Here is a 24025-nt window from a genome sequence, read left to right as displayed (position 1 = left end):
ACTTTCTGTCCCAGTTCACATACACAACCATGTTTGGTATCCTCAAAGAAGATGCTGGTTGTTATTTGTCTATGGATACTTTCTGCACATCCAATACAAAACCAGGGATTACTGCAAGCAACTCTGCACACATGTGAAAGGAATACAGTGTGAAGAAGGCACTCTTCAAAAACACATCTACCTTTCTTATAGCTCCATGTATTAAGCCATACTGAGAACATGGAGAAAAGGTGGAGCCTGACTGACACAGAAGGCAGTGTTTCCAGATGCTACCTATCTTGTCCTGCAGTCAGGCAAAACTTGGTAAAGTCCCAGCAAAAAAATCACATGAAGACTAGAGGAAGGTGTTGCATGTTCCTGGATAAAGTATAGTAAGAAGGCTAGCTGATGTAACAATATTCAGAAAGCTTCTTTTGAGGATGATCAGACTATCAACAGGTAAACCAGAACCTGAGCCAGCAACAATGGTTTCAGTATCCTAAAGATGAAGGTGAGGAATAGAAAAAGAGAATAATATACAACTTTTAATGAGAAAAAATAATTAGCAATGCAGAGGTTTTGAGAAGGGATCTGCCTGTGTACTGACGGTGCATATATTCTGTATACTGACTGCGCATATATTCTGTATACTGATGGCGCATATATTCTACAGGTTGAGCAGACTCCAAATGTAACCCAAAACCCAAGGCTAATCTTGGCCTCCTTTTGCACCTTGCCAAGAGCTTTATCAATAAGAGGTCCTTTTCTGCCACCAGTAGAGCCATGTAACTGGCGTTCCAAACCCTGGAAGCATGACAAAAATAAAGGATCAAGACTTGTCCAGATTCTTCATTAGGACCATTGTCTTCCTTTTACTAACAAGAACAGATACTTTTCTTTCAATATTTTGTATACCTTTAGTATACATTCCTCAAGGTCTCTGAAAGATTCTAATCTCTCAGAAACTCTCAGAGCTGTGTAACCTCTTTGTTTTGTGACAAGGCAAGGTGCAAAAATGGCAAGTAGAAATTTCCTTAAGTGTGGTATGCTATGAGATTTCAATTACTTCACTTAGTTACTGCTAACAATATTTTATAAATACCCACATATTTCTTCTAGCCACTGAGATGATACTCAAACCAATTTGAAAATGTGTTGTGATATATTTGTCATTGTAATATTACAACTGCACAGAATTTACCTTATCAGTTAGAAGACACATCTTAATAGCTGTCTCTCTGCAGTTCTTTTTCTGTATCTTTGTAGTGCTCTACAAGGCCATTTGCTGAGATTTTGCTCATGCACTGTTAAGTTGTATCCTAGCATATCACTACATTTAGTCAAAATATTGAAAGGTAGAATGAGAACACCTATAGGTGATGAAAATGAGAGTATTTCTCTTTGTGTAAAGCAGAAAATCTGAAAAATGTTTCATAAAAATAGATTAGAGGTGGGATATTTGGGAGGAATCATCATTATTGTGGACTACAATAAAAGAAAAACTATGTATCAAATCAGAATACCAGTAAATTAACTTTAATTAAAAATGGCATTGAACCAAAACAATAACAATGGGATAATGTCACCTTATTTGTTCAGTCTAAGGCAATTGCCTATGCTTCTTCTATAGTCAAGAAACTCCACCACTAGCAGAAGCCTATTTTACTACAGCCATCTGAGATATGATCCTGAAATGATGACATTAAATATTGGAACTGAGTGAGATATGGAGGTGTCACCTGCACCAAACAGAGAAAGAAAAGAGTTGCCTGAAACTCAACAGCTAATTCTAAGACAGCCACAGCAAGTTGTAATGACTCCTGTCCTGTATGTGAATTCCTCAACTTTAGGAAATTTGGGACCAATTTAATTTTGAAGATTTTTAATTTGTTTAAACAGATGTGTAAGGGATGGACATATTTGTATCATGACATAGATTTCATAGACAGAAACTTCTAGATTTATAGATCTTGATACACATCTAAGTCTACAAAGGCTAGAAAGTTAGGGTCTTTCATCTATTCCCAAAAGGCAATGCAAAAGTAGTGTCATTTGGGGTCAGATTTTTCCTCTTGAAGTAAGAAAGCTAGTGAAGGATAAGCATTATGCTTTTGGAAAGCTAGGACAACTTCAGCAATACCAGAAATTTTCTCATTAATGGATGAAGCCACAGACCTGGTTGCAGATGCAGTTCTATGAAGTTCTTCATAGAAAGAGTGATTGGCCATTGGAATGGGCTGCCCAGGGAGGTGGTGGAGTCACCATCACTGGAGGTGTTTAGGAAGAGACTGGATGGAGTGCTTGGTGCCATGGTTTAGTTGAGTAGATAGTGTTGGATGATAGGTTGGGCTCAATGATCTCAAAGGTCTTTTCCAACCTGGTTAATTCTATTCTATTCTAATATATTATATTATATTATATTATATTATTATATTATATATTATTATATTATATATTATTATATTATATTATATTATATTATATTATATTATATTATATTATATTATATTATATTATATTATATTATATTATATTATATTATATTATATTATATTATATTATATTATATTATATTATATTATATTATATTATATTATATTATATTATATTATATTATATTATATTATATTCCTGGGTTCTGGTGCTGAGTACTCAGACTCTGCCATGGGACAACATGGGTTTACTTGTTGTAGCTTTAGAGGACAGGGCTCCTCACCTGAACGTCTTCCTATTAGTTTGTATGAGATAAAGTTTAACCCACCTGTGACAGATGTAGTGCAGACAAATGGCTTAGGGATTAATAAACCCTCCAAATAAGATGTCATGACAGTGGCTGCAGCCACGTGCAAAAATATCCTTCAGCAGAGCAGTGAGAGGATACCAGCTGAGACCTAAGCCTCACCTGCTGGAGAATATACTTATACTTGGTTATGCACCAAACACCCCAGAGATCCCCACAAATCCGTATAAAATAGGTCAGAAGAAGAGTGCAATAAGATAGCAGAGGAGTTAAATGAATCTCTTGCATCATGTCTGCTGCTAAGAGTCATGTAGAAATTCCTATGCCAAAGGCACTTTGCAAAGAAAATCAGTGTGGCCTTTATACAGACTGAAGTCTCTAAGGAGGAAGTTGTAGAGTAACTTGAGAAACTCAAGTGTAGTAAATCACCACAACTGGATGGTGTTCATCTGGGAGTTCTGAGAGGAAATAAAGTGAGAAAAAGCCAAGACACTGACAAGGGGATGCCTCCTTCCCTTGAAAAATGCAGCGGCACAAGAAGGCCGGGAAGCCCTGTTATGTTGTTATGTTGCCTGTCTTCAAAAGGAGATGAAGGAAATCCTGGGAATTGCATAGCTTTGACGTTTACCAGATTTTTAGGGAGTCCAAGAAACTTGTTCTGAACAGCAGTTTAAGAAAGAGTTTGTTGGACAGGTGTTGTTCTGTCTCTTAAACCACAGTGGCTGTTACAAGGGGGGAAAGTAGCTCCCTGTAGTATCAGAGTATTTTGAAAAAATAGTGGAGCATCCTTCAGAGGGAAAGTGTGACAAACGGGATTTCTCAGAGGAACATGACTAAGTGATGCAAGCATTCAACAGTTTTTTCAGAGGTCACTCATAAGCAATTATAATAGAGGATATTAAAAAATAAAAAATGATAAAAATACCTTGAAGATGATTCATTTCTGAAACTAACCACAAATTGGTACAGAGGAAGTGAATATGGGAATTTTTCTTTCTTGTGAGGGTAAACAGTAGTTGGTATTAGGACTTAGTGTCACCACAAATAAATGAGTCTGAATTCCTAATCCTAATGCATTCAAGCTAATGTATCCAGAATCCACCCCAGATCTGGATCCAAGTTACACATGTGGTTCCCATCTTTAAAGAGGACAAATCAGTTCCTGTATTCAAACTCCTGGAACTCTGAGGTTTGAATACTCCATATCCAAAGACTGTAACTCCAGCCTACATGACAGTTACATATGAAATATGGGTGGTGGGAGGAGAGCATGTCTAAACAGAGCATGCGAAGGAATCAATTAAATGTAAATTCAAAACAATTTAAAAAGTTACTTGTGGCTGAAAGTGCTCTGATGTAGAGACTGTTGTACATGAGTGTTTGCTCTTGACATTAACTTGCTGAAACTAGCTGAAAGGGCAGAAGATGATGAGTATAAGCTGGAATACAGGAAGTTCCACCTCAACATGAGAAGAAACTTCTTTGCTGTGAGAGTGAAGGAGCAGTGGAACAGGCTGCCCAGAGGTTGTGGAGTCTCCTTCTATGGAGACTTTCAAAACCACCTGGAAACGTTCCTATGCAGCCTGCCCTAGGTGATCCTGCATTGGCACACGGGTTGAACTGGATGATCTCTAGAGATCCCTTCCAACCCCTAAAATTCTGTGATTCTGAGATTTTATGATTATGAGCAATAGGACAGCAGGAATTTTGCTGGGTTTGGTAAGCCTGCTTAAAAACATTTTAAATTATCTAGATTTACATGGTTTCATACCCTTTCAGTTTCTTTCCTGTCTTTTTTCAGTTCCTGCAGGTCTAGTGCACTGAAGGCAAAACTACTTCAGTTTCAATTCACTCTGTCTCTTTTGAATTAATTAGATTTTGAGAGCTTTCAAAGGAAGTCAGAAGTAGGAATTTGACAAAATATAGAAAGTGGGGCATTTCTGACTGCTTGCATGCTTTCAGTGTCTGAAAAGAAAGCTTTTTTTTTTTTTAAAGCAAGCTGTGGGAGGGCTTGTAAAAATAGATATTTACATACTGGGACAGATCCTCAGCTGCCGTGAAGCAGTGTTGTTCCATCTTCTTGAGTAGAACTAACCCTAGCTACCACAGCTGAAAGCCTGCTTCTCACATACGTACATATAAGTGGAAAACATGTTTACAATTCTGCATTTTTCCAAATGTTCAGAAGCTGCTTCTTCCTCCAGGTGCTTTTTCCTGTGCACTAAGTTAAAGCTTCTTTGTTTTCAAGTGAGGGTGCCGTCTTCAGGGAGGCAAGATGAAGAAGGGTGAAATGCAAGGAGAGGAACAAAGGAATCAGCATGAACAGAGAATCCCAGAGTAGAAGGTAGCGGAAAGAAGCAGGAAATTCAATGACACCCTACATAGCTATGCTATGTTCTAAGGACATTATTTCTTGACAGCATCTGAAAACCAAGCAATATCTGCATTCATAGCAACAGGGAGTTAAACTGTGATTGAGCAGCAACCATGACTTTTGGAAAACACTTCAGGTGTTTCATGCTAGATAGCAGGAGTAGCAGGAGACCTGCTATCACTAGCAAGGCGGAGAAGTAGTTCTGCACTCAGCTGTGCTGTTGCTGGAGTCATGTAACACAGGACAGAGAGTACGTGTCACATCAGATAGTGCTAATAGGTGCCAACAGCCACCTTCACTCCTTCCACCTCAGTCTCCCCCTGTGTAAGAGTCTGTTGAATACCAATGTGGAATAACTATTGCTGCATGTTTCTGCCCACACAGTGAGACCCTGGTAGTGATTCAGACAGTACTGGACTCTGGACACATAATGTACACTGAATAGCCATAATAAATAATAATTACCACAGTAGGGGGCAGCAGCCAGCTGTGGAGGAATAGTAGGACCAGCTGCTGGAAGAGATGTAGGTATTGGCTGAGTATGCAAGCCGGGCACTGGGGAGGGCGAGAGGGCTATGGCTGGGAGCCAGTGGCAGCTTACTGCCAAGAGGAGAGAGATAAAAGCACAAAAGAGGTTCAGCAGAGGGAACTGATCCTGGCCACCCCTCAGCAATCGGCAGAGGCCCTGATCCAGGAGGGAAAGCTGATGGCAAACAGGAGAATCGCCAGCTAGAATGCGTGGCCAATACTGCTCACATGGGCCATGCTGGAGCAAGCAGGATGGGTGTCAGTAAGCCAAGCGAGCCTGCCACAGAGAAGAAGCCCTGCCATAAGTCTTTGGTTTGCAAGAGAACCGTTCCTTTCCCAAAAATGAGCATAGACATATCCTGTTCCTCTTAGCATCTCCCCAGAGGCACTTCCAGGGGCAACACTTCTGAAATGAGTGCAGCTCCCCAGGAGACTGATAGGCACATGGTCAATGCTTTTCTAAAGTGCTCTGATGCCCAGGTGTCCTTGATTTCATTTGGAGAGATGTGTCTGGGCAGTTCTGAAAAGCCCCAAACAGCAGCACTTTCAGCTGCCTGAATTACTCTGAAGTTCTGATACTTGGCACTTGGGGTCACCAGGCTATATGGGAAATGAAAAGCTGCTTCTGAACACACTGCACACCATTACTAGTCCAGTGCTACAACTAAAACTTATCATAGATTTTAAATATTTTTCTAACCACCCTGAAAAGTAAGTTCTAAGACCAAATCAATTCACCAGCCTGATTTTTCCAAGGTTGTTCAAAGCATGTTCCCCACATACTGGCTTCTCAGCAAAGTCAATAGCATTACAGGGTGAACTCCTCTATTTGCCCCATATGTAATCCTTAACTATTTTACCAGCATGACATAGCAATTGAATAGCGCATTCTGTGTAATAATTATAACAACGTGGCATATTTCATTTGAATTTAGCTTAGTGAAATTTAGCTTTACTTATATTCATGTCCTATCTTCAAGCTTGCTTTCTATGCCTCATTGTTTTCCACTGAGTTTGAATACAAATATATGAAACCTTTTTGCATTTCTTTTCAAATAAGGAATGTGTTTATTTCCAGATTCTATACTCATCCACTAGGAAAACCCAAATAGAAAACTTAAGTATGGGGTTCTTTGCTGTGTTCCTAGTTGACTGAGCATAGTGAGTGTGGTGTGAATGATACTGAAAGGAAGTCACTCTGCCTCCTTTCTCAACAGAGAGGCTGGGGTGGGTGTTTTTGGTTTGGGTTTTTGTTTTTTTTTGTCCCAGAAGAAACAGTTACTATCTGGATCTCCCATGTAAGTAGCCCACAAGAGTGAAGAACTCAAAAAAGGACAATATGAAGCAAGTAGGACATGGTATTAGGAAGAAAAATCCACCAGTTTTGCAAGTAGTAGCCAAGCATAATCCATGTGTGAGCTCAAATGCAAATTTGTGGGAAACAAAGAGCCTATATGTTGAATATAGCTACAGCTCAAACATAAAGAAACAGATTCTTTCTGAGTAACTTTTATCTGAACATCTGACCTTAAGAACCAGCTTCAGTTAAGTGCTGGCAAACACTATGATTTGGAAGGAAGTTAGGGGTGTTGCACTATTTTGAAAGCTCTGTTTTGAACCAGCTGTCATTACGAATGTCTGCTGGTACCCCGTCTTAGCATACAGCCTGTCACTGTTGAGCATAATGGGAACAAGCCAATGGAGTGTATCGAGCTATGTTTTCCTGCGTGTCTTTGTAGCTTAAATTATCCCTAACACAGCTATAACAGGTAAGCTTTGAATCTATTTATGCCACATTCTAATTGGTTCCATTTAATTTGTGTATATGTCTCTTTCTGTGTTTGTATATGCATATATGCATATTTATATGCACATATGTACATTTGGACATCATTATTAAATGTAAATATGCATATTGTCACAGATTATTGCTATGTTCATCACATATTCTCAGAGTAGTTGGCTTAATCATGCAATAAAACAACTATAGAAAGTAAATGTCTTCTTTAGAATAAATAAGGAACACAGGACTCATTATACCACACACATTTAATGCTTTGGACATCTCAGTGCCCACAGGAAAGTAAGAAAACATATATTGCAATAGGCAGTATAATTATTTCAGCAAGGAACATCCATCCCACACTCCCAGAATTATGAGATTCAGCATCACAAGATCCTAACATTATGTCATCAGCTGCATGAGTTTCACAGCTTATCTTCTTGATTTTATGTTACAGAAGTAAACTCCAACAAAAATGTATGACACTGCCAATTTAACACATTTATGCTAATACTAGCTGAAATGATTTCAAGAAGGTAAATAGGATCAGTGTTACTGTACATGTGTGCACTTACATGTACCTATATGCATACACACATATGCACATTTAAATGCATGTGTGTATGCATGTGCACTGTGTATATAAACTGCCTTTAGAGATGCCATTATTTTAAAAGGTTGATTCCAAGTACATTAATTTGAAAACAATGTTCTATACAGAAGACCAATTTAAAGAAGCCCCTGCTGGTGCACAGAAGACCGAGCTAGCTGATATCATTAAACATCATCAGATGAGGCTGCAGGTTGCTGAAATGTTCCTTAATGAAAATTTAAAGAGAGAAGATTAAGATGATATTCCTCCAATCCAACAGAACACAAAGGTAAAGACATTCAATTACAGCCAAGATCTCATTTAGCACAAAAGGAGTGTTGTTTGTTGATCAGAATTTATTGCCTGAAGTGAGCAGCTAGGCTTGTGACTATGTATATAATTACTTTCTACAATGTAATCTCCTAACACTCAGAAATAGCTATAGAGAATGATGTCTTCCATAATTTTAAACTGTGATGCCCATGACCGAGAGTTAGAAAAATCTCAACAACAATAACAAAGATCTTTTTTACCTTTGCTACTCTATGTCCCATCATTGTGGGAAATAAAATAAATCTATGATAACATGTCCTTGTTTTTTGAACTATGAGGTTAACAGTTTTAATATGTTGGGGGGGGGGGGGGGGGAGGGGGGCAAACAGAATACATAGCATGCAGGAAGTGGTTTGAGCAGGATACTCTACCTGTGTGTCTGTCCACAGCACTGACAGTTTTCCCCGGGGCCTATCAGGAGGGTTTTTCAGTGAGATTTTGAGGGTGCTCAGCTCTATAGCAGATCTGTTCAGAGAAATACATCATATCTTTTAAATCTCATAACTAGAAAAAGATACTGATGGGCCAGAGTATGACAAGAGGAGACGTAAGATAACCAGGAGACTGAAGAGACTGACTTGTCAGGGAAGATTAAATGAGCTAAATAGCTACAGGTTGGTATAATGATAACTAAACACAACATAACACTAGTTAAAATATACTGAAAGCAAAAAGCATCAGTGAAGAAAAAGAAGATTTGAAATGGGATATAACTAGGGGAAATATGATGGTTTTAAGAAAGGAAAAACACTTCTAACAATTATGTACTCTAGGTAGCACAATCTCTCCCTAGCTACACGGCTTCATTTAGGACATTTAATCTAGGCACAGAAAACAACTGAAAATATGGCATAGGAAACAATCTCCCGGTGTTAGGGAGATGTACTGGATGACCTAAAAGGTACATTGCTAATTTGTGTGCACCTGTTATCTGTGATTTTCCTTGCTTATATGGCCAACTCATTGTTACTTGTGTGTATTTGGTTTCTCTGGGCCAAATCCAACTCATGCTGTAGTCTGTGGAAGTTTCCGATAGGATCAGTAGGACCTCATTGTCTTTTCCATGTCTTTGCTGTTCTAAAAAGAAAAGAGAAAAAAACCAAAACAACACCAAAAACAACACCACTCTGCAAGAACTATTAATGTCTATTGTGCTTGAATGTATATAGAACTAAATCAGATCAGTCTCTTAATATTTTTTGGATATTTAAACCTGTGTAAGATATTCTTAGAGATATTTGCAAAAATATGTACTAGCTTTCATACAGTGGATCTAAAATGTTTGCTAGGGAAGAACTTTACAGTCTTTACAGTACTTTACAGTAATTTCTGAGGAAAAACTGCTTTGGTCACAGATTCTCTATGCTAAACTAATACATATATATAACACAGAAATAGCAAAGCTCTTTCTATTGCTAGAACAGTAATGCAGCTGATGAAATAACCTAACAATGAATTGTGAACTCAACACTATAGTTTACAAGTATTTTTTCCCAATATCTCAGGGGATGTAATCATATAATGCTTAATTTCCAGCTCACTTGTAGGTAAGGAATCACTATTTTGTGACAGCTCAGTGTTGGCCCCTTGAGAGGCGCAAATTTATTTTTAAGTAGGGCTGAGTGTTCAGGGGTCAGGGCTGTGTGCTGGTATTGTCCATATACCTAGTTGCTTGTATTGTAAATCTTCAGAGCAGTGTTTCTTGAAAATACTAAACAGACATTTTGGTAGCCAGTATTGAGCCTGTGGCTATACTGCTTCATGCTGTGATCTTGTCAGCTTTTACAAGATAAGTAGGGTCAGGCAGGAGCAGCACTTGGATTGGTAGCTCTGAGGAAAGGTAACAGCTGCAGGAAGAGTCTTAGGTAACAGAATAGATGTAACTGTTTTCCCTGAGCCTTTTCTAATACCCCGATGGAGGCATAACACCCAGCTATGTCAGAAAAGCAAGATTCTCATCCTTTGCAGTCATCAAATTCCTAAATTTCAGAGGGTCTTCCCCTGACCTGGTGTGGAGTCATATGCTGCAGTAAACAGGAGACTGTAGAACTGAGGTACCGCTTGTATATGTGCACTGTATGTAAAATGCATGGCTTCGGCTTGTTTTATCATGAAGGGGGTACAGGTGAACAGTGTTTCTTACACCTCTGAGGATGCTGACAGATCAAAATTAAGTCTTTGGCTGTGTTTGTGAAACAAAAGACAAGTGTGTTGAGCCAGGACCTTATACACCAACTTTCAACCTCTCAGAATTCCGCAGAAAGTGTAGGAGTACTTGTAATGAAATCCTTGTCCAATGGTCTGCATTACTGAGAATTTTAAATTGCAACTTAACCAATTTCTCCTCTAAAGTTCAAACAATAAATAAAATTCTATGTGAAAAATGGAGCCTTTTATTCCTTTGTCAAAATCTGATCAGAGTAAACTACAGATGTTAAAAGGCATGGTAGTTCAAAGAATTAAAAAGAATCTTATGGGGTTTGTATGAAGAAAAGAGTTTTAGAGAATAATATGGAAAATATTTTAATGCTATTATATAAATCAGTAGCACACCCTCACTTTGAACACTATCTTCAAATTTGGTCACTTCATCCCTGAAAAAAAGAAAGTAGAAATAGAACGAGTCCAGAGAATGGCAATGAAAATGATAAAAGTCAAAAAGAAGGGGAATTTCTTAAGAAAAGATAAAGAACACAAGCACCAGCTTGTCTCTGAGGGAAGATTCATCCTCTTGGGACTGAAAATCATACATGAAGCCTCTCCATAAACTTGGAACAAGTGCTACTGCCTGAGATAATCGAGAAGATGTCCTGGGACACTAACAGTTCTTCTAGAAAGGCTTAGGCTTTACATAATGCAGGTTGTGCAGATATTTTCCTCAGTGTTCCCTTAGAGGACTTTCAGCTATTGGAGGTCAATGTGACCTATGGAGAGTAGACAGGACACAGAGCTACCTATCAACAACACATTTTTTCCTTCACTGACTATATCCCAAAATCATTTTTTGGTCTCAGTTTTAGAAATTTATCTTTTCCATACCATTCTTTCAAACTTTGGATTAGTTTTTCAGAAAATCATATTTGATTCAGAGGCACAAATCCATTGATTTGCCAGCAATCTTTCTGGTTAAATCACTCAGTTCCCTCAAAAATGTGCCATTTGTCTATTTAAATTGTCTCAGTCCCAAAGGACTTGCATAATCTCCCTCACTTTGTGCAACAGGATACTCAGGCTTCATCAGAGCTCTACTTAAGCAAGACCACAATATAAATAATGTTTCATCCTCATGATCTTCCAACCTAATTAGTAGTAAAGGAAAAAAAAATAAACACCTCTCCTATCCTGCAAGGTGAAACGAAGAGGTATCACATTTCAAACGGGTAAGAGGTGTTGCTTTTCCAAACAATGTGCAATTAATTAATAGAATTTGCTGCTGCATGGATGGTACTGAAAGAAACAGCATTGTATTTGTAAATGAGGAGGCATTTTTAGGCATAAAAGCAAATCTTCACACAAAGTTCAGATTGGGTTAAATTCAGTGACATGCATTATGCAGAAGATCAGATTAGATGATAATAATGGTTGCTTCTAGCCTTAAGAAGAAAAAAAAAATAAAAAGAAAAAAAATGTAAAAATCATTGAGTTTTACTATCTGGTGTTGTATAATAATGCCTATTCACCCCAGCAACTCTTGGCATATGGCAGTCAATAGACAGGGTCAGGAAGGTATCTTCATCGATGGTAAACTGTTACACTGTTAAAACACACAGTGAGGAGGGTAAGTCCCTCCATATTGGCTGCTATTGGCTTCTGTCAAAGTCAAGGCATTTTAGGACTGACCAGTGATAGTGACGACTAAGGAGCAGACAGGCAGGAGTCCTACTACTCTCAGAGTAACTGCAGAGCATCATTGAATATCTGTGTAAGGGAAATGAGTGGCTGTCTGATCTACTGATGAATTATCAGGGTAGCTATGAATTCCTATATTTAGCCTTCAGAGGATCAGGAAAGATTAGGCAGTATTTCAAACTGGTGGCTGCTCACATCTCTTTCTAGAGCCAGACAACTCTGTGTGGGAACTCTGGAGGCAGAGGTCATATTCAGGTTAGCGTGGTGTGCCTTACAGCCCTGTCTGCAGAACAGAAAAAGGCAGACCAAAATCAATAAAGTCTTGGGCGAAAGGAATTTGGGGAAAGGTGAGGAAATCAAAGGTTCAATGCCTGCACCTAGCCTTATCTTTTGATCTGTGTGTGACAGTATGCCCTGGAGATTTAGCACCCTATTACCCAGACCAGCTTCCCTTCAGAGCATCACCAGTCCCTGTCTAAACCCAGACACACCCACAGGACCCTATGGAGACATAATGCACTTCCTCAGCTGCTCATTGCTGAACTGTATATCTGAACCTCAGAAGCAGAGCAATGTTCCCCAAAGGCAGGAGTAGTCTAGGGTGCTTCTGGCACTCTTTCTACTTCAGGTGCCCTCAAATGAAGACAGAGACAAGGAGATCTCATTTGCCCTGAGAAATGTTACCTTACAGAGGTGATGCATGATAAATATCTTGTTCATTTGTGAGCTATTAAAAGGTTGTTAAATGCTAACAAGATACCAAAAGAATTGAGGCCCTCTTTTCCTTGATAGCACTTACCGACAGCTTCTGCTATCTTATATGCTCCATAATAAACCAGAGTGGATGTCTTCTAGGGAATAGCCGTGCTGCAGCCGTTGCAGTTATGGGAAGTTGATTCAACTGGAAGAGTTACCTACTGGAAAAAGATGGAGAGGGGGAAGGGGAGGGGAAGGGAAAGGGAAGGGAGGGGAAGGGAAAGGGAAGGGAGGGGAAGGGAAAGGGAAGGGAAGGGAAGGGAAGGGAAGGGAAGGGAAGGGAAGGGAAGGGAAGGGAAGGGAAGGGAAGGGAAGGGAAGGGAAGGGAAGGGAAGGGAAGGGAAGGGAAGGGAAGGGAAGGGAAGGGAAGGGAAGGGAAGGGAAGGGAAGGGAAGGGAAGGGAAGGGAAGGGAAGGGAAGGGAAGGGAAGGGAAGGGAAGGGAAGGGAAGGGAAGGGAAGGGGAAAATTACAAGGAGCAGATCAGCTCATTACACTATCAGGTTTACATCAACAATCTGCACTTTCATACAATGTGAAAGCATATAAATAACATCAGCACAAAATGCACACACATTCTGTGATTCCAGGATGTTTGTAACATCAAGTTGGACTAAATTATTTCTTTAAGGAACAGAAAGTACAGTGAAAAATATTTATATTATTCATAAAAATTATTGTCCTGTTCACTTGTGTACCTCTGCAATTTATTCTGTAACAGCTTTTTACTTCAAAAAAAATCACTAGTTAATGACATCTCAACTTTTAAAAAATCCACCTATTCACAACCCTGTCCCTTAGGGAATTCCAGCATGTTATCAGAAATTTTTCCAAAGATCATTAACAGATATTACAAACCAATTGAAACGGAGTATTTTCTTTGCAAATTACTTCGAGCTTTAGAGCTATTGAAAAAAAGACATTGAGTAATTTAATTTACTTAATCTGTCTACAGATTGCAGCTATGTGCATATCCTGTGATTGCATTTCCAACAAAAAGCATATATAACTATCCTTAATAGAGATATTTTTCTAAATTATCGCACAAGACCGGTAAGATCTCTGAAGATATTAATGTTTACTTTTTCATTTAGAAAATTACACTCCAGAAAGAAATAGGCACCTTTATTCTGTTGTTATCTTAGAAATAATAACACACCGTAATAATACTTATTTTACCTGCTATTTTAATTAAAATTCCAATAATCCTATGTTCTACTGATTTTTCTGAAAAATCACTGTATTTTCATTAGGCTGTGAAGACAATATTTTAGAAACACATTACACACCGATGAATATAGTGAAGATCCTCTATCTTGTACCAGTCCAAAACAGATAGGTGTAGAGCAAGCTAATTCAGCATGGTAGGGCTGGAGAAGGTATCTTATTCTCCACCTTACTGCTCTAAACTCCTCCCAGAGAACCATATGCATATCAGCACCACTTCTGCAGGGAAGTATGGAAAATATCTTTCCCTATGAATATTTAGCTTGTAGCTTCCTGGATAGGGTTCCTGCTCCCTTTGCAGATAAGAGATAAGAGCTCGAACTCCCTGCAGCTCCAATGGACTTTGAAGGTGGTTACTTCAAATGACACTGAAGGAAACTGCTGTACTTTGTGTATTGCTCAGTCCTGGTCATGTGTTACATGAGCTTTGCCAGGTCACTCTTTGTAGACACGGGGGCAAAATGAGGGCATAGTTTGAGGAGGTGAATCAGGGTTAGCTGCTGAGAAGTTCAGCCCATCTGAACTGGTGTCTGTCTGTCTGTCTGTCCAAAAGGCATGAGCAGAAGGATCTTATGTGTCTCAAGATGTTTATTAGCAAAAATGCAGTAGTGAACTTAGGGGATGTGTGGATTGGGATCCTGGACTTGGACATCTATATTTCATCTATATTCTTCAGTCACTTCCTTTTGTGGATTTGGGTCCGGAGATGGTTGTTTAGAGAAGGACTGATTAGTTAAATTTGTCATAGCAAATAAGTGTCTAAACATCTTTTCATATCTTGCTTAAGATGGTGGGAGAAATGTGCAGAAAGAATGGCAATGCTTGCAAGTGGTGGTTGCTGCTGTACCTTCCTCAGATATTCTGCATTTTCCCATCAGCTTGGTCAGAGGCCTGGGACCAGGAAAAAGACTTCTCCATTCCCCGTACTACTTAACTCTTACTCTCCTGCTGTTTTCTTTTCCTCGGTTACAGCAGAAAGATTTCACAGTAAATATGAGATCCACATTTGTCCTGTAAATGCTGAGAGTCCAGAAGTCTTTACAAAGGTCCCATACCATTGACTTGCAATCTTTTTCCTTTGGTGGCAGGTGGGCATGAGAAAGGAGATGAGGTGTCTGCTACTAAGCATGGTTATCAGCTTGGTTTTAACCTATGCTACACTTAAATAAATGTGAAGGGAGAACAGTAGGTGTTTCCTTTCTCCTGGTGAAGGTGTAACTTCTCAAATTTGGTATGTTCCTGCTCTTCATTCACCTATATGACCTGCTCAAGTATACTTCTCTTGTCGTGGTCCAAATTCCTAGTTTACAGTCATAACAGCACTGTGAGTGTCAGTAGCTGACACTGCTTTTTAGGATCCTCTCTTTTTAAAGGTGTCTCCACCACTCTTCTGTCACACAAGTGCAACTGACATTACAATGTCAGTTCAGATGGTCCACTTGAAAAGCAAGAGCCCAATCACACTTGCTGGTGGCTTTTGCTTCACACAAGCAGCACAATCTCTGGTGTATACCCAACTCCCGGAAGGACTCAGATTAGTGTTGGAGCATCCTTCCCCTCTTTCCTTCCCGCCTTCCCTCCTTGTTTTAATACAACTGTCCAGTCAGTGCTCTGGGGCTCCTTTTGCATGAGGACGGATGGCAGAAGCCACCACCATGCCTCCATCAGGGGGTGACGTGGACTTTCCATTTGCTGGCGTTGGGCACTGTGCCACCAGCTGCCAAACTGGCATGGCTCCGCAGGCCACAGAGACTGAGCGCCTCTGTTGTCACTCAACCCGGGACATCTCCACGGAGTCTGATAACACATCTGCTAATTAATGCCACTTGTGATCATTGGTCAGATCCTCAACCAGGATAAATTGACACAGTTCCATTTAAGCCTGTGACAATTAGCAGCAGCTTAGAGCTGACCCAGTGGTTTTCTTTATAACACGGATATATGTCTTGTTGACAGTGAATAAAACTCACCAACTAATTGCATATAAACCATCAAACAATCAGAAAATTAATTGATCGCCAGCAATTCCTAGCCTGTGCCAGATTACAATGGTGACAAAGAAATGATAGCCCCAGATATGTTAACAACTCTCTGAGCCATCCAAGCTCCCTGTAATAAAAATAATAATAATAAACATGCTTTTGGAGTCTGTCATTTAAAAAAAAGAAACTACCAGGAAATTCAAATATTATTCAGTTCATTTGTAAGCACAGCAGTTTATATTTTAAGATTCAAACAGATTGAATCTACTCTTTAAGTCAATTTTTAAGTCTTATAAGGAAAACTCATAAGTGAGAAGGAAAAGTCCAATAACTTTCTAGGGATTCTTTTCCTGCCATTTGTCAAAATTTCTTTTTGATCAATACTTCCCTCCTGTTAGGTTGTATCACCAGTCCTCTCAACCACAGCAAGCAGAGCTGTAGTTATTAAATCCTAACTAGAGGTAAGTAAGGCACTCCTGGAAATAAAGCAAAAGTTTGATAGGTTGTGTCAAAAGGAACTGTTGTTATTATTATAATTTATTTGTTAAGCACTGACAATGTGCTCAGTTCTGCTGATTAAGTTCTTCTCAGCAAGTTCTACTGATTAGCTTCTAAGGACAACACACTGTACTACAAAGAAGATATGTGACAGCTATCAAGACTTTTGCTTTCAAGGCTCACTTAGCAAAACAATTACATGCCAGTTATGCAGGTTTTATGAAAAAAAGAGAGAAAATGCATAAACTGAGTAAATATCATGACTTTTGTGTTCACTAATTTTCCTACTCTAGATCTCTCACTTCGGCACCATCCGACAAGTTACGCTGAGATTTGTGGAAGATCTAAAGCCTCATCCCTGCGTATATTCAGTTTCAAGTATCATGCTGTATTAAAAGCAAGCATACAGTTTGTATTGTTAAGATCTGTCTTTGTATCTGGAACTCATTCTGCAGGAAGAGTAGAGATGGTTGAATGGGACCAGCCTGAAACACCAAAAAAAACCAGGCAACTTCACACTTATACAGGGCAGACTAATCAGTGCTCCATTTATTGGTGACCACCTGACCTTAGCAAGGCTTTTAGGGGTGCAGATGCTGTCATTGCTAGGTTACCAAGGCTGTTTATCTAGCAGACCCCATTGCTAAGCCTTTTCACCCTGAGATATAGGCATCTAGGAGTCAGGATGCTGGGTTTGTGCTGGTCTATAGCCACTGGAGCAGTTCTGTTCTTCAGATATAGGGCAAACTTTCTGTTTTACATCTATTTCAGCATGTCAAGGAATCACAGTTTCTTCTGCCACCCTTACCTGCAGATCATTTACATACAGTTTACCTCCACAGTGGCAAATTCCCCAAAACAGGTCTGTGATGGCAAAATAACATGTATACATCTGTGTTTACATGGCAGAGGATGGGGACTGCTTTAAGATGCTGGCCAAACCTGCACATCAGAAGGGTGTCAAATAGATACTGTCTCTTCTCCTGGCCAGGCAACACCTAGGATTTCTAACTGCAGAACTTTCAGAGCTCCAGCTGTGCAGATGTTCACAGAAGAAAAACTCCCTTTTGTCTGCTGCTATCCTCTAGCCTGCACACTTCCCTAAATCCCTCCAGCATGCTTTTTTTCTGTAACTGACAGAGAGAACTGAGTTCTTATAGAAATCCTTTGTGTGAAGATCAAACTGCGTGCATGTAGAACTATTATTTTTTTAGGGGAAAATCTGCCCTAAAATAATCATTCCATGTTATCCCCACAGAGCATCTGTGCTGCCTTTTAAAATGCATCCAAGGCCACCCTCAAGACTCAACACTGGCAAGCAGCAGGGCTGCAGCTGAAGTCTCTGCATGTGGGGAGAGCAGAGCATGGGCAGCCTGGGGAAGGATCAGGGTCAGGGGCAACACAGCTGGAAGGGGTAGTAATCTGAGTTGCTCCTTGCAGACAATGTCAGCCTTTGTACTGATAGAAATTTGGGGGCAATGCAAGAGCTGGACTGGGCCTTGTGAAATAGGTGCTTCTTTACCTAGACATCTTGGACTCCTCAAGCATACAGCTGGCAAAACCTGAGGTTTCAGTCAAATCTCACAAGTTAACTTTAGTTTACTAATAGACCAAGGAGTGAAACGTTTGTCTGAGAATCCCCAGCCTTTCATTCATAAACTCAGAAACCTTTGCAATGGGAAAAGGAGAACCAGCAAAAGATTGTCAGCTGATGAAAGCACTAATAGAAAATTCTTTTTTAAAAAACAGCCAAAGGAGAAAGCCCCCAATTTATTGTAGAGCAGCAGGTTTTGGGTCCATTTCCATGTGTCTTGGTATTTGACTATTTAACAATTTGATTACCAGCTAGAAAAAAATGACCAGGTATTAGGCATAGTGAAAACCCCATGTGTGGACCCAAGGAATAAGATGACTCACTGTAGCAGTATACCCGTGGGAAACTACCCCCTCCATCTCTGTTTCTCTCTTTCTGTTCTTATTTCTCTTCTTGTGCTCACAATTTTCTTGAATACAATACAGACAGAGGTTTACTACCAGCCCTAACTTTCCTGGGAAGATGCAACTCCTAAAAAGTAGCCCAGATTCTTTTACTTAGAACCATAAAAATGGGCTTGCACTCCAGTATGACCATGTGCAAGATGGATGAACTTATTGCATTAAAATAAAGACCTTCTAACTGTGTTCATCCCCAACAAAGTTTCAGACAAAGCTGGAACTAAACCCTAATCTAGACTTTATTAAAGTGGAGGGAAAAAATCAACTTCTTTTTATTCCCCCATTCATTTTCTGATGCTGTGATTTTCTGAATTTCAGGCAAGCCCATGACCAAGAGCTGAAAGGCCAAAAAGGGATGGATAGATTGCCATTCCTGGCCCAAACGGAAGCAGGAAATACTAAACATCTTGCACAGAAGCTTGTTCTCATCATGTTTATAGCCCAGCTTTTTCTATCAAAAGCAGTGAGGATGATACAGACACAGCTCAGAAATGCATCCAAGCATATGGGAGTATATCTACACTAATCCTCCTTTTGAGCTTCATCCAGTGCTAAATCAGAGCCACACCAGAGAAGGGAAAAAGCATGTCTCCTCTCTATTAGGATGGGGGAAATTAAACAACACAAATCATTTTTCTCCTCAGAAACTGTGGAGGAATGTTAACAGCACAGAACATAGCAGAGATTAGAGTATGGGGGTGGGGGGAAAGGTGGGGAAGTGAAGTGTCACCTTAACTTTCTTGCCTTGTAGCCCTACATCCTGGTGCACCACAGACTACACACACAGGGAAATCACTGCTGGAACACCGCTAGTGTCCTTAGAATAGGAACACAATAATTTCACAGGTGGAAAAATTCACTTGTGAGGCTGTAAAAAGACCTTTTTGCAGGATTAACCCATGCCATGCTTACAGCACTATGGCTGCAGACACTGCCTTGAGACATTCTGAATGCATTGTTGCCAGCATTCAGGGGAAGAAGGGGTGTGCAGCTTTATTTTTTCAGGCATAACACAAGGAGCTCTGTGTGAGGGAGGAAAAGGGCTGTGCTGAACTCATCAGAGGACAAGAGGGCCCTATGGTTATGATGAGGCCTCAAGGGTATGCCATCAGCACTGGCTTGGACACAGGAGCAGAACACGCAGGGTGATGACACGCTACTCCCTGTCACAAGCTCTGTCCTCACCCACTGAAAGCAAAAGCAACAATAAAAGCTGTGAGATGAGATCTACATGAAATAGTTGAGATGCTCTAGCAACAGCAGAATGTCCTGACCAGGGCCTGAGCCCTTCGTTGTTTCTTCCCTATGCCTAAATCAAAAACTGAGATTTTTTTCTAACAAGTGCAACTGTGTTCCACAGCCTCCAGACACCACTCCCCAGAACTCAGGCAGGAGACAGAAAGAAAGATTTTCAACAAAGCTTGCTCAGGGAGTGCTGATGGATTAGGGAGCATAAAAACAACTGCCAACTGACAAAACAAGGTGGGTAGTTAAAGATGCAAGCTAGGATAGGATTTGGCTAACTAATGATAAGAAAAACTCAATACAGCTCCACGCACACAAGCTCATGTAGAGCCAACCTACCACTCAGGCAAACAGTCTATTGTTTCCACATATAAACATCTTCAAACTAGAATTTTCTTGGTCACATTTATTGCCTTTTCCTGATTAAAACTGAAAGAAATCATATTTATCACTCTTCTGGAAGAAATAAATCAGTCTATGCTTCAGTGGAAAACTCTAAAACATCCAGTTCTTCAAAATTACTGACCAGAATCTCATCTGGCATAACTCAGCCTCACTATGTTGACATCTACAATGCAGAGAGCATGAGAGCATCTTTACCCACTCTTCACCCCACCCCCCCCCCCTACAATATGCATCTGGTTTAGGGTGACTTTTCTTTCCCAGCATATGGATATGAATGGTTATGATAACTTACATGTATTTTATATCAAGTCTATTAAATGGAAAAATAAGTGCTAATATGTTGATATAGTTAACTTCTGAATAAATTATTGATACGAATTAGCAGCTGCAGATAACATAGTTACTATTTATTAAATATGTATATTTTAAATTGGAGACTTTTTATTAAGAAATTACCTTTTTGTCTGAAAAAATGTTGCCCTGCTGCTAGTATAAGAAATATCTTGTATTACTCTAAATAATAATTAATTAATAAATAAATTAAATATTGGTGAAATTATTCTATTTTTTTATCTTTAAGTTTGCTCTGTGAATTTGGCAGTGCTTCGTGCATATTCCCTTTCACTGCTTCTCTCCTCTAATCAGTTAAGTGAGGCTCTTTCCCCTCTGTTGTTTGTGTGGATCCGTCATATAGCACCTAGAGATACAAAAAATCCCCACTCTAAATAGGAAAATGCAAAACACAAAAAAACAAAAGGACTGAGGATCAGATACCTGAACAGACACCATTTTCTTGCAAGCTGAGCATGTTTCATATTGATAGTCTCTTTAACATAAATAATGATCTAATGAAATAAATATGAATTCAAAAGAATCATAAAAAGAATTTTACATTTAAGAATGCCATCTGTGTAACACTTAGCCTAACAATGAAATCATTTCAGTGCCAAAATAGCTCACTCTGCTTCCAGCACAAGTTATAGGAAGGGGTAATGGTTTTACAGAATGGCATGAAAGTCTGAGTTCAATCACAGGAGGAACACCTGGGTTCAAACTCACTGCACTTCACAAAGGCAGAGAATCTCACACATGAGTTTTGAACTAGCCACTACTAGCATTTTCACCCGGAGTTGTCACAAATCTTTCATGTGGCCTCCAATTTTTATTACAAGGATATTTAAATATCAGTGACAATTTTGAGGTTCAGCATGAGGGTATCTTGCAATAACTATCACACCAATCCTCAGCTTTCCCACTGTGCAAAACTGTTCTGCAACCCAGAGTCAGTTTTGGCTGACTGAAGAGCACAGAACTCAGATAAAAGACTCCCTTCAAATCTCTCTGTAGTGAGAAAAGTTCTCCCTATAAAACACTTAGGAATTAACACCAAACCTAATGTCAGCATTTAGGGCCAGTGTCCTAACTCACAGGGTTGTCTGGGCATGCAGTGGGAAGATCCCTGTTGCAGGATGGTGATTCTGTTTCATGAAAGCTGTCTTGAGCAGAAGGACTTAGGGGTGTCAGTTGATGAAAAACTCAACATGAGCCAGCAAAGTGCATTTGCAGCTCAGAAGGCCGACAGTGTCCTATGCTGCATCAAAACAAAATGTGACCAGGAGTTTGACGGAGGTAATTCTCCTCTACTCTGCTCTCATCTGACCCCACCTGGAGTACTGTGTCCATTTCTGGCACCACCAACAGAAGAATGACATTGAACTGCTGGAGCAGGTCCAGAGAATGGCCACACAAATAATCAGAGGGCTGGAGAAGCTCTCCTGTGGGGACAGGCTGTGAGAATTGCAACTGTTCGGTTTGGAGAAGGTTCCAGGAGACCTTATAACTGCCTTCCAGTACTTGAAGGGGGCATAGGAGAAAGTCGGAAAGGAACTTTTCACAAGGGCTTGTAGTGATAGGATGAGAGGGAATGGATTGAAGCTGAGGAGAGCAGATTTAGACTGGATATTAGGAAGAAATTCTTTGCAGAAAGGATGGTGAAACACTGGAACAGGTTATCCAAGGAGGCTGTGGATGCCTCCTCCCTGGAGGTGTTCAAAGCCAGGCTGGATGAGGCCTTGAACAATCTGGTCTAGTGGAAGCTGTCCCTGACCATGGCAGCAGAATTGGAACTAGACTATCTTTAAGGTCCCTTCCAACCCAAACCGTTCTATGAATCTTTGAACTGGGAAGCCAAGCTCTTGCTGTGTGCAAGGCGGTGCAGCAGACCCTTACTGAACACAATGGAGATTGTTTGTTTGTACCAGGCAAGGAGAAGGGAACATATTTGTTTTGAGTGAGCTGTGTTAGAACACATATTGGTTTATATGCCCAGGCTTCATTACGCCATGCTAGTCTTCAATATGGATCAGATCTTAAAAGTGCTCAACATACTAAAATAAATGTGAGTTCTACCCACAGAACATCTGCAGACTTAGGCCTCATGTCTATCAATGTCATCTCAAAAAAACAAATGTTCAAAAAAGAAAAACAACAAAAGTATCTCAGAGACAGTAGCGGATGCTCACGTGCAGTAGATGCCATTCAAGGGGATGCTGAGGAATTACTTGGAGAAATAGAAATTCACATAACAAGACTGGAGAAGAGAGTGAGTCTGAAATGAAAGGAGAGATAATTAAGGTTCACTGAAGGAAATGTGACTTATATCAGTCAAGTTTGTATTTTAGAAGTTATTCTGAAACCAAACGGAAATTCTTCCCTCACATTAGCAGTGCAGTAGCACTGACATCTCCTTGGGCAAAAATGGCTGCAGCCTATATTTTGCTTAAAGATATATAATCATGTGAGCATCCACAGAAGAAGAGTTAAAGAGCTGTTCAATAAACAACCCGAAGTGCTGTACACTGTATTCATATAAAGGAAGGCATGAGCCAACAGAAAGAGATGTTCAGCTGCAATCAAAGAGGATCTGAGCCTACCCGAGCACTCACATGACAGTTGGGATCATTTCGGATCCCTTCCAATGAAGATAAAATAGCATCAAAAGCAGGGAGGCTTTTTTTTCTTTCTTTTAAGGATGAAAACACAACATTGTTAGTCAAATTTACTCTGAACTTCCACCTCCTCATGTTGATTTGTACTCAGGTTGAGTAAACATATCTTTCCATCAAGGTAAATAAATGTAAAAGCCTATCGGTAACTTAATTGCTTAACGAAGGATGCAGTGCGGAGTGTAACACTGGTTTTGACTATACTGTTGAAGCTAACAACCTCTCAAAAACACCTATTATACAGCTTGGTATTGAGAAAATCTGTTTCTTCTTGACAATTTGCTTTTAAAATGTCAAACATTTTTCCTGGTGTTAAGGCGGGGGGTGGGGGGGGAAGGAGAACCTCCAAGGACAACTTTCCAGGTGGACCAATGTAAAATGGAGTTCATTCCCTAGCCACACAAAAGACAAACTTGAGAGAAGCAGGGAGTCCTCAGTAAAGGAAGAAGTTACACAGCGTGGGAGAAATATTTCTAAATTAAAATGGCTACAGTACTGAGAAGGATCATTCGCTGCAGTGGGTGGGGGGTTCAGCCCACAGATGTCAGGTGGGAATCTGATCTTGGATGCGTAGCACACACCTAGGGACATCTGGGAATGTGCCCTCCTCTGTCCTTGCACACCTAGTGCCCTGGATTGAGAGGACCTGTGGGAGAAAGCAGTTGTTCCCATTAAAATCAAGCCACTTAATAGAGCTGCAGGCACAATCAGCTCTCTGGTGAGAGGACAGCAAGAG

The 24025-nt window shown here is 40.0% G+C and overlaps 1 long non-coding RNA gene across 16 annotated transcripts in view; it reads right to left on the bottom strand.

Annotated features, from left to right (window-relative positions):
* LOC137441046 (uncharacterized) overlaps nt 1–24025 on the bottom strand; it is a 59642-nt gene that overhangs the window by 11658 nt on the left and 23959 nt on the right. For 5 of the 16 annotated variants that reach the window (XR_010987315.1, XR_010987322.1, XR_010987320.1 and 2 more), the window contains exons 2-5: nt 22807–22892; nt 12978–13092; nt 9254–9406; nt 8701–8794 (exon numbers count right to left, since the gene is read on the bottom strand). This is a non-coding gene — a long non-coding RNA (uncharacterized lncRNA). Of the gene's footprint in view, nt 1–7667; nt 8223–8700; nt 8795–9253; nt 9407–12977; nt 13096–22806; nt 22893–24025 lie in introns of those variants that run through there. The other 11 variants (XR_010987309.1, XR_010987307.1, XR_010987303.1 and 8 more) reach the window with 4 other exon arrangements.

This window comes from Melanerpes formicivorus, unplaced genomic scaffold (assembly GCF_026170545.1).
Source record: "Melanerpes formicivorus ecotype bairdi unplaced genomic scaffold, bMelFor1.0.p_v2 SCAF_1, whole genome shotgun sequence".
Taxonomy (NCBI): Eukaryota; Metazoa; Chordata; class Aves; order Piciformes; family Picidae; genus Melanerpes; species Melanerpes formicivorus.
This window is presented reverse-complemented; position numbering and strand designations above follow the sequence as displayed.